Genomic DNA, 10180 nt, shown 5'->3' on the forward strand with positions numbered 1-10180 from the left:
AAAGATATTGTGTAAATTTGGCTTTGTTCTGGAATATCTTGGTTTCTCCATCTATGTTAATTGAGAGTTTTGCAGGATAAAGTAACCTGGGCTGGCATTTGTGTTCTCTTAAGGTCTGTAGGCCATCTGTCCAGGATCTTTTGGCTTTCACAGTTTCTGGTGTGATTCTGATAGGTCTGCCTTTATGTTACTTGATCTTTTTCCCTTACTGCTTTTAATATTCTTTATTTTGTGCGTTTTGTGTTTTGACTATTATGTGACGGGAGCTGTTTCTTTTCTGGTCCAATCTATTTGGAGTTCTGTAGGCTTCGTGTATGCTTATGGGTATCTCTTCCTTTAGGTTAGGGACGTTTTCTTCTATGATTTTGTTGAAGATATTTACTGGTCCTTTGAGCTAGGAGTCTTCACTCTCTTCTATACCTATATCCTTAGGTTTGATCTTCTCATTGAGTCCTGGATTTCCTGTATGTTTTGGACCAGTAGCTTTTTCTGCTTTACATTATCTTTCACAATTGAGTCGATAGTTTTCTATAGAATCTTCTGCTCCTGAGATTCTCTCTTCTATCTCTTGTATTCTGTTGGTGAAGCTCGTATCTACAGCTCCTTGTCTCTTCTTTTGGTTTTCTATATTCAGGGTTGTTTCCATGTGTTCTTTCTTGATTGCTTCTATTTCCATTTTTAATTCCTTCAAGTGTTTGTGTTTTCCTGGAATCCTTTCAGGGATTTTTGTGATTCCTCTCTGTAGGCTTCTACTTGTTTATTTATGTTTTCCTGCATTTCTCTAAGGGAGTTCTTCATGTCTTTCTTGAAGTCCTCCAGTATCGATCAAATATGATTTTGAAAATAGATCTTGCTTTTCTGGTGTGTTTGGATATTCCGTGTTTGCTTTGGTTGGAGAATTGGGATCCGATGATGTCATGTAGTCTTGGTTTCTGTTGCTAGGGTTCCTGTGCTTGCCTCTCGCCATCAGATTATCTCTAGTGTTTCTTTGTTCTGCTATTTCTGACAGTGGCTAGACTGTCCTATAAGCCTGTGTGTCAGGAGTGCTGTAGACCTGTTTTCCTGTTTTCTTTCAGCCAGTTATGGGAACAGAGTGTTCTGCTTTGGGGCGTGTAGTTTTTCCTATCTACAGGTCTTCAGCTGTTCCTGTGGGCCTGTGCCCTGAATTCACCAGGCAGGTCACTTGGAGCAGAAAAGTTGGTCTTATCTGTGGTCCCGAGGCTCAAGATTGCTCGTGGGGTGTTGCTCATGATCTCTCCTCAGGGGCAGCAACCAGGAGGACCTGCGCCGCCCTTTCTGGGAGCCCCCCGTGCACCAGAGTCCCAGATGGCGTTTGGTGTTTTCCTCTGGAGTCAGAGATGTGGGCAGAGTGTAGTCTTTTCTGGTCTTCCAGGCATGTCTGCCTCTCTGACGGTTAAGCTCTCCCTCTCCCAGGATTTGGGTGCAGAGAACCGTTTTATCTGGCTGGTCTCTTCAGGTTCCTGCGGTGTCTCAGATGCAGCGGACCTGCTGCTCCTGTGCCCTTATCTACGGGAACCCAGAGACCGTTCCTCTTGGGCCAGGTATATGGGCAGGGGTGGACAGTGTTGGTGGTCTCTTCTGCTCTGCAGTCTCAGGAGTGCCCACCTGTCCGGGCGGTGAGCTCTCTCTCCCACGGGGTTTGGGAGCAGTGAGCTGGAGGCAGGGAGCACGAGATTCGGACTCCCGCTAAAAACCGGAAGTGTCCGGTCCTTCCACAGGGTTTGGGAGCCATACATCACTTTCTTTATTCATTGTTCAGTAGAGGGACATCCAGGTTGTTTCCAGATTCTGGTTAGTATGAACAAAGCTACTATGAACATAGTTTGACAAGTGGTTCTTTGGTACAGTATGACATCTTTATGACTACACACCCAGGAGCGTTATAGCTGGCCCTTGAGGTAGAACAGTTTTTTTTCTCTCAGTTTTGTGAGAAACCACCCAATTGATTTCCAAAGTTGTTGTTCAAAGTTTCACGTCCATCAGTGATGGATTAGTGTTCCCTTTGCTCCACAACCTGCCAGCATTCACTCTCACTTGAGTTTTCATCTTTGCTTTTGTGATGGGTTTCAAATGACATGTCAGAGTGGTTTTGAGTAAGCAGCTCTTGGTTTTGTTCATTCTTTGTATTGTTTCCCATGTTTCTATGTTTAATTTTCATACCATCTTCTCTTGAGCGTGTATGCTTCTGTTTTTATTTTTAATATTGCATATGTGCTGATTAGCTGCTATTATGAAATCTCTCCATTTCTTTTGAAGGGACATAGTGTTATGAACTTTCCTTTTGCACTGCTTTTATTGTGTTCCCTAAGTTTGTATGATTTGTGCCTTCACTTTCATAGAATTCTAGAAAGACTTTGATTTCTTCTTTCAACAGTGGTCACTTAGCATAGAGTTGTTCAGTTTCCATGAGATTGTAGGCTTTCCATTGTTTTTGTTGTTGACATAGTCCAACTTTAGTCCATGGTGACCTTATCAGACACAAAAGCATTTTGGTGTTCTTTTGTTGTTGTTGTTGTTGTTTTTGTATTTTCTTGTATCTGTTGTAGATCTGTATCTGTACATGTTCAATTTTGGAGAAGGTTCCATGAGGTGCTGAGAAGATACATATTTTTTTTTATTTGAGTGACAGCTTCTATAGATATCTGTTGTTGTAAAAATATTAAAATAAAAAAGTAAAAGTTGTCTTTTACCCCGCTAGGTCCGCACCTCGGTGCCCCAAGATATCTGCTAGATATCTTGGCGGAAACACAGCCCAGCCGCACATTTTCCTACACTCAAACCCTCACATAAAAGAACACACAACACAATAATCTTTGATCCAATTGGTAAGGTATAGTTGCCACTTAAACATACAAGGCCTGGTACCATCCATCCCTTAGGAAGATTGATAACAACCTGTAAATACACAGAGCAGAATCTTAACATCACCTGCCATGGCTCCTCCCCCCTCTCTCTCCTCTTCTCTGTGTTAATCCCCTTCTCTTCCTTCAAGCTTCTCTCCTGCCCATCCTTGCTTCTCCTCCAATGTCAGGTCTCCTACTATCCTGTACCTGCCCCTCACCTGTATTTTACAAATTCAATGGGGAGGTGGTTCTGGTGAAGTCATCTGAGTTCTGAGTCTGTGACTAGGCAGCTGTCCTTGGGGCAGTGGAATTAGCATCAAAATACAGAAACTTCAGGGCAAACCACCACAGATATCTGTTAGGTCCATTTGATTCATGCCATCTACTAGTTGCATTACATTTCAGTTTAGTTTCTCTTTTGGTGACATGCCTTTTGGTCATTAACGTGATAATATGTAGGTGATGTCCCCTACTATTAATGTGTGGAATTGGAGGTGTGGTTTAAGCTTTAACAAAATTAGTAAATGCTTCTTTTGTAAAGGAGGATGCACTTGTATCGCAAGCATTGATGTTTAGAATTGAAGCATCATCTTGTTGGATTTTCCTTTGATTTATATGCAGTGTCCTTTCCCATCTCTTTTAATTATTTCTCATTGAAAGTCTATTTTACCAGATATTAGATTGGCTGCTGCAGCTTGACTCTTGGGTCCATTTGCTTTACAGACCTTTTGTCCAGTCCTTTATTCTGTGGCAGTGTTTATCTTTGTGGCTGAGTTGCATTTCTATATGCAACAGAAGTATAGATTCGGTTTATGCATCTACTCTCTTAGACTATGTCTTTTTATTTGGTAAGTGAATCTGTTCCTGTTCAGAGATATTAATAATTAATGATTGCTTTTACTTGGTATTTTAATTTTGGTTTGCATGTGTTTCTCTTGGTTGGTTTTACTATGCGATTATTAGTTTCTCGTGTTTCATTGAGTTCAGTTACTCTCCTTGTCTTGGAGTTTTGCTTGTAGCATCCTGATTAGTGATGGGTTAGTAGAAAGATATAGTTTGCGTTTGGTTTTGTCACAGAATAGCTTTTTACTCCATCTTGAGTAAAATTGATTGAAAATTTTGCTAAGTATTGTAGTCTGGGCTGACAGCTATAGTCTCTTAGGGTCTGTAAGACATCTCTCTGGCTCTTCTGGCTTTTAATTCTCTGTTGAGAAGTTTGGTATAATTCTGATTGTTCTGTCTTTATATGTAATATGTTACTTGCCTCTTTCTCCTTGTGGCTTTTTAATTTTCTCTCTTTGCTTTGGGGATTTAATGTTTTGGTTATTATGTAGCTGGAGGATTTATTTTCTGACACAGTAAACTCTTATTTGTACTGTAAGCTTCTTGTGTGTATGTAGGCATCTTTTTCTTGAGGTTTGGGATGTTTTCTTCTATGATGTTGTTGAAGATATTTTCTGGGCCTTTAATCTGGGAATCTTCTTCTCCTGTTCCTATTTTTCTTAAGTTTGGCCCTGATTCCACATCCAGCCTATCAGGCTGTGCCTTTTTAATGGGGAAGATGAGTTCACTGATATTGAGAGATATTAACAACAAATGAATGTTAATTCCTGCCATTCTCATTTTGTGGATGAGTGATTATTATTTATTTTTGTTAACACCAATCAATTTGGTGTTCTGTAAGGTTCCTCTATAGGCATTCTTCCTTTATGTTGTATAAATTTCCTTCTATGATTTTGTTGAACATATGTTCTCATCTTTGGAGCTGGTACTCTCTTCACTTTTGAACAATTCCTATTATCCTTAGTACAAAATTTCACAGTGTCTCAGACTACCTGATATACTCAAAGACTAATTTCTTTGAGTATATCCTGTATGCCTGAGATCATCTCTTCCAATTCTTTTATTGTGTTGGCTGTGCTTCTGTTCTTGTTCTCTTTTGGAGTATTTCTATCTCCAAGGTTCCATCATTTTCGGTTTACTTTATTGCTTCTTTAATCATTTGCAGGTGTTGACATATTTTATTCATTTTGCTCACCTGTTTGATTGTATTTTCCTGTATATTTTAAGGGATTTGATAATTTCTCCTTTAAATTCCTCTATCATATTCATAAGATTGGATTCAATGTCATTTTATTGTATTTTGATTTTGTTAGCATATCCAGGTCTTGATGTAGTAGGATAGCTGGGCTCTAGGTGTGTTATATTGTTTTGTTCTTGTTGAGTGTATTCTCATGCTGGCCTTTAGCCAACTCTTTATCCATGGGTGTTTACTGGTGCAAGAGTCATGAAGTGGGCTCTGGGTTTTTCTCTTTTTAGGGGTTAGGTTAAGATATGGTCTCACTAAATTGTAGCTCTCTTTGTCTAAGGAATCACAGTGATCCATATGCTTTTGCTTCCTCAGTGTTGGGATTCATGTTGTGCGACACCAGACCCAATCTGTTATTCTTTCAAGAATCATTAGCCCAGAGTAAAAGGAATCACAGTTGATTGTTTTTATACTGGTAGGGATGGGGTTTTCTGTCATTCTGAGAGAGTTCAGTTAGGATCATCACAATTGTTCACGGGTATTTATTTCTAGACATTGATGTTTGATAAATTACTGCCATCTTTGATTTGCAATATACAGGGAATGGATTGGTTCTAAGTGACGTAATTGGCTACAAATGAATATTTACTCTAGAGTACTCAATAGATTGTTCTCATAGACATTGATACTAAAAATGAGTTTCATAATTTTATTTGTAATATTCTTCTATACTTGTAATAATACACATTTTGTTTTTATTTTCAGAAGTCTTGTTTTTTAAAGATGAAAGGCCTTTGTCCTGGTAAGGCTTAACAGTACATTAGTACTAGAGGAGTGCAAAGATAAAAAGCAAATTCTTTTTGGGTATACTTTGAGACTTGTGTCTTACAGGTCCCACAGTATTCTGAATATAATTTTAGCCTAAAATTTGTTCAGTGTACTTTATATGAATGTGAAAAGTATGCTCACAAGTATGCCATTTCCAAGAAAAAAATATGCAGTTTTTAAAAAGAGCCTGCTAGGATTAACTCTGCAAGTTAATGTCCACTTAAGATTCTTTAGCTTTTCAAAGCCTTACTAAATTGTATTTGTGGACTAAGACCCACACTCATAGTTATCATTTCAGGCATTCATCTCTCTGACACGGTACATAATGTGGGATGATTCTCAGTTGTCAGTCATTACTACAAGATGGCAACCATTTCTTTCCTCCTTTGACACCAGCTATGAAGGCAAAGGAACTTTTTGTCAGGTGTAGCATATATCATATATCTTAGAAGAAACCCATGAGTTGCAGTCCATCCAATGAAAGGGTGAGATTCCATGAAGGTGGATATTAACATTTCTCACTTTACATTTATAGGTTGTTATGGCTATTCTTAAGGGATGGCTATGTACTGGTTTGTGTGTGTCTAGATGAACTAACTATATCTTACCTAAGTGGGTGGTTTATGTCCTTATCAATTGGTTGTAAGTTGATTGTGCAAATGTATTTTTCATTAAGTAATTAACATATGACTCTGGGTTACAGTTGCTGTGTTACAGTTTGTTGAGTCATGACTTCACTGGATTGTTGGGAGTGTGAGAAGAGTCTGTGACAGGAAGCGGTGCTAGGCTATGGAATGCTTGGGGCTAGCTTGGCATGTGGCCACACTAGCATGGCCCACAGAACAACCCGCTATGGAGACAGTGTGTGAAAATGGATGACAGAGAAACATCTAGAGCATGTGATTGCACCTGGCATGGGAACTCATGGGAACCAGTCATTCACCTTTTAATTATTCCACAAACCCATGTCTTCCTGAAAGCTCCACCCATCAAATAACCATTCATATGATCAGTTTTCCACAGTAATGGATCCTTTGAATCTCAATAGATTAGCTGAATGTATAGAACTAAGTGACCATGTGACTATTATTTATCTCTCTATAAAGGAGGTTTTTGCCTTCCATATCAGTTGGACATGAACATACAGGTGAAGGCCCATCCATTCCTGTCCAGGATGCTAGGTTAGACACTGGTTTGGTAGAAAATTAAAAGGTGTATTTCAAGCTCATTCTGTGCTCATTAGGATTACTTACCTCCACAAGAGAGGACAATTATGTTGTTCTCTTTATTTGGGCTCTGCATCAGGAAATCATTTTATAAATACTATCACATGACTTATTCCCTCCATGTTTAAGATTCCCTAAATCATACAAGCTAATGTCAAAATCAAGATTCAAACTTTTCCATACTAAAACTGTTCAAAGACTCCTTGCAAAATACGCATGTTAACTTATACTTGGAAGTGCAAACAGTTTCACAGTCTCAATGCAATTAGTCTTATTGTTCTTTGTTTCTGTTATTACCTTATTATGTTCATAAAAATGGATAAATGGCACAGAAACAGGCAGATTGTGACTTCGGGATTCATTCATGCGTGTGTTAAGAAGGAGCAGCTTGAACATTACAAATGCAGTGGTGGGTTTTGAAGAGCTCTAGCAGCAACAGAAATCTATTTGATGTTCGACAAGCAAACCACTTGGGTGGTACCATCATAGATAGTGAAATATTCACAAAGTATCATGGGAATAGGTGCCTTACTGCATCAGGGGCAAAGACTGTTATGATTAATGTAGTCAGGGGATTAATTCCATTGCATCTATAGATTAAAAATATCACTCGGTATAGCTATGAGAGCAAAAGCTAGAGAGGTGGTTGTGTGTATATATGTATCTGTATAATGGTTTCATTGGGCTGATTTTTGGGCCTAATTTCCTTCCCTTTCTTCAACATGGGGAAAAGTTGGAAGTAAAGTATTCCCAGACATACTCAACTGGTTAAAGAACAAATGAATAGCTTTTTAAAACAATTTATAATGTAATATAAGTTAGAAAATCAAGCAAGAAGTAATCCAATGCATTGGATTAATGTTTAGTATGAATATTAACATAACATTCTTAAAATACACCACAGTGGAATAAGACCACCAGGACAGCTAAAATCCATTTTGAAAAACTCTAACCGGCATAATTCAGGTAAGATTAAGTGTAAGTCCTCTACTGATTCTACCCTAACTATAGAAAGAACTTTGTTTGTGCTAGGAAAGTAAGGAAATCAAATATGAATATATTTATATCCATTCTTCACTTCCTGGCAACCATTTTTAGAATTCAGATTTACTTAAGATATTGTTTCTAAGAAATTTCTTTTTTTCTTTTAAAGTTGTTTTATGTATTTGCATTCTTTTTATTGAATTACAGTTTATTTCTTTACACAACTTTTCCATAGGCATTCTAGACATCAATCCAGTGGTTGGCTGTCTCTGCGTCTGTCTTAGTCAGCTTCTGGTAGAGCCTCTTAGCGGACAGCCATGCTAGGCTCCTGTTTGCCAGCACAACATGGCATTAGTAATAGTGTCAGGGTTTGGTGCCTATGCATGGGATAGATCCCAAGTTGGGCCGGTCACTGGACAGCCTTTCCTTTCCTCTCTGCTCCATTTTTTACCCTGTATTTCTTTTTTTTTCTTTTTTTCCTTTTTTCTTTTATGGGATTTTTAAAAATTTATACAACCACCAAACTAGATAAGATGGATGAAGCAAAGAAGTGCAGGCCGACAGGAACCGGATGTAGATCTCTCCTGAGAGGCAAAGCCAGACTACAGCAAATACATAGGCAAATGCCATCATTAAACCACTGAACTGAGGATGGGATCCCCGTTGAAGGAATCAGAGAAAGGACTGAAGGAGCTTGAAGGGGCTTGAGACCCCATATGAACAACAATGCCAACCAACCAGAGCTTCTAAGAAATTTCAAATTCAAATTATATCATCTGCAATGCTACTATATTCAAATCGAACTACTGATGCATGTAGTGACCTTTGATTAAAAAAAAAAAACTATTCCATGATTTGTGTCCTCTCTAGACACATAGCAGCAATTTGACTTTGATATAAAATACATTTTTATTTCAGGTTTTAGCATATATACTATATATATGATTATTGCTACATGTCATAGGAGTCAGTGTGTGAAAATATGATCATATTAAAAAGCAAACCAAAAAACAGTATTCAATTAATTTCATTATGTTTTGGAGACTAAATATCATTAGCATAATCTGGAATTTTTCCCTCCATAATATTTCAATCATACTTATTTTATAATTCACAGATTATCTTATAGTTATTTTTAGTTGTCTTCCATTTAATGTGAATATCTTGATATTATAAATATCTGGCTCACTCAGGAACCTTTGGAGAAGTGAATGGTGTGTGAGATTTGTAGGTAGTGCTGGGGAATAAAAACTGATATTCTTAGCATTCAATGAAAGCAGCCTCCATATGGGCTACTGTGACAGCACCTTTTCCCTGTAGTTCTATTAATTAGCAAAAGATATAGTGATACTTGTTTTATATGCTGCAAGACATAATTTCCAGTAAAAAAAAAAAACATTGGCACAGTAGATGGAAGGTTGAAAAACCACATCATTCTCCAGTACACAGCACTGAATGATCCATTGAGTGAGTCTGAATAAGATTAGATTCCAACAGTGGGAGAAGCACCACAGAATTTATCCTCTCAGCAACCTACACCACAGCATCTCTCATACCTACTTTGGAGAGAGCCAGCCAGAGAATAGTGTAGAGGAACCTAAATGACCCTCTTCACATAACCCTGAGGGAAACAGAATTATCATAATGTGGGTGTCTTTTTTTAAAATGTATTTCAGCACTGGAGTTTTGTTTGTGTTGTCGAGGACTGAAAGAGGCCCCACACATGCTGAGCATATGGTCCACCATAGAGACATTTTCTCAGCCCATTTGTTGATAGGACAAAAACTTGCTCTGGTCATGGGCAATGCCAAGGGGAGTGCAGTGGAGTTTTACATACTGTAAAGAAATGAACTAGGGTTGTTCATTCTCTGAAGCATGTTTCGAGGGCAGGCTTTATCCAGAGAGTGAAACTTGAGACACACTATGGTTTATATGTGGAAATATATTTTTAAAATGTTTTATGTGAGATTGCTGCTCTATCTGCAAGTTTCTTTCATGCTTCTCTCTGGAGTAATAATTCATGTTGCATAACTACTAAGGAAGTCTTTCCAGTTGCTCTTGCCATGGCCAGCAATGGAAGTTGATGTTGAACTTCTTTTTGCTGGAAATGAGCTAGGGGTCAATGCTAGATCTGAGGGCCCTTAACATCTTCTTCAGAAGATCTCGACTACAGTAACACACTGATCTCTCAAGAGCTTTGTCACACTTGCAGCTGGAAATACTTTGTAAAGGTCTTTGGGTCTCCTATA

General features: G+C 38.3%; 1 protein-coding gene across 2 annotated transcripts in view; it reads left to right on the plus strand.

Annotated features, from left to right (window-relative positions):
* LOC134482477 (ankyrin repeat domain-containing protein 7-like) overlaps positions 1-9880 on the plus strand; it is a 33140-nt gene extending 23260 nt beyond the window's left edge. The window contains exon 8 of one of the 2 annotated variants that reach the window (XM_063275946.1): positions 5659-9880. The gene's annotated coding sequence lies outside the window, so the exon portion shown is untranslated. The remainder of the gene's footprint in view (positions 1-5658) is intronic. The other variant, XM_063275947.1, reaches the window with a different exon arrangement.
* The last annotated feature ends 300 nt before the right edge of the window (positions 9881-10180 follow it).

The sequence above is a fragment of the Rattus norvegicus genome, chromosome 16 (genome assembly GCF_036323735.1).
Source record: "Rattus norvegicus strain BN/NHsdMcwi chromosome 16, GRCr8, whole genome shotgun sequence".
In the NCBI taxonomy this organism is placed as follows: domain Eukaryota; kingdom Metazoa; phylum Chordata; class Mammalia; order Rodentia; family Muridae; genus Rattus; species Rattus norvegicus.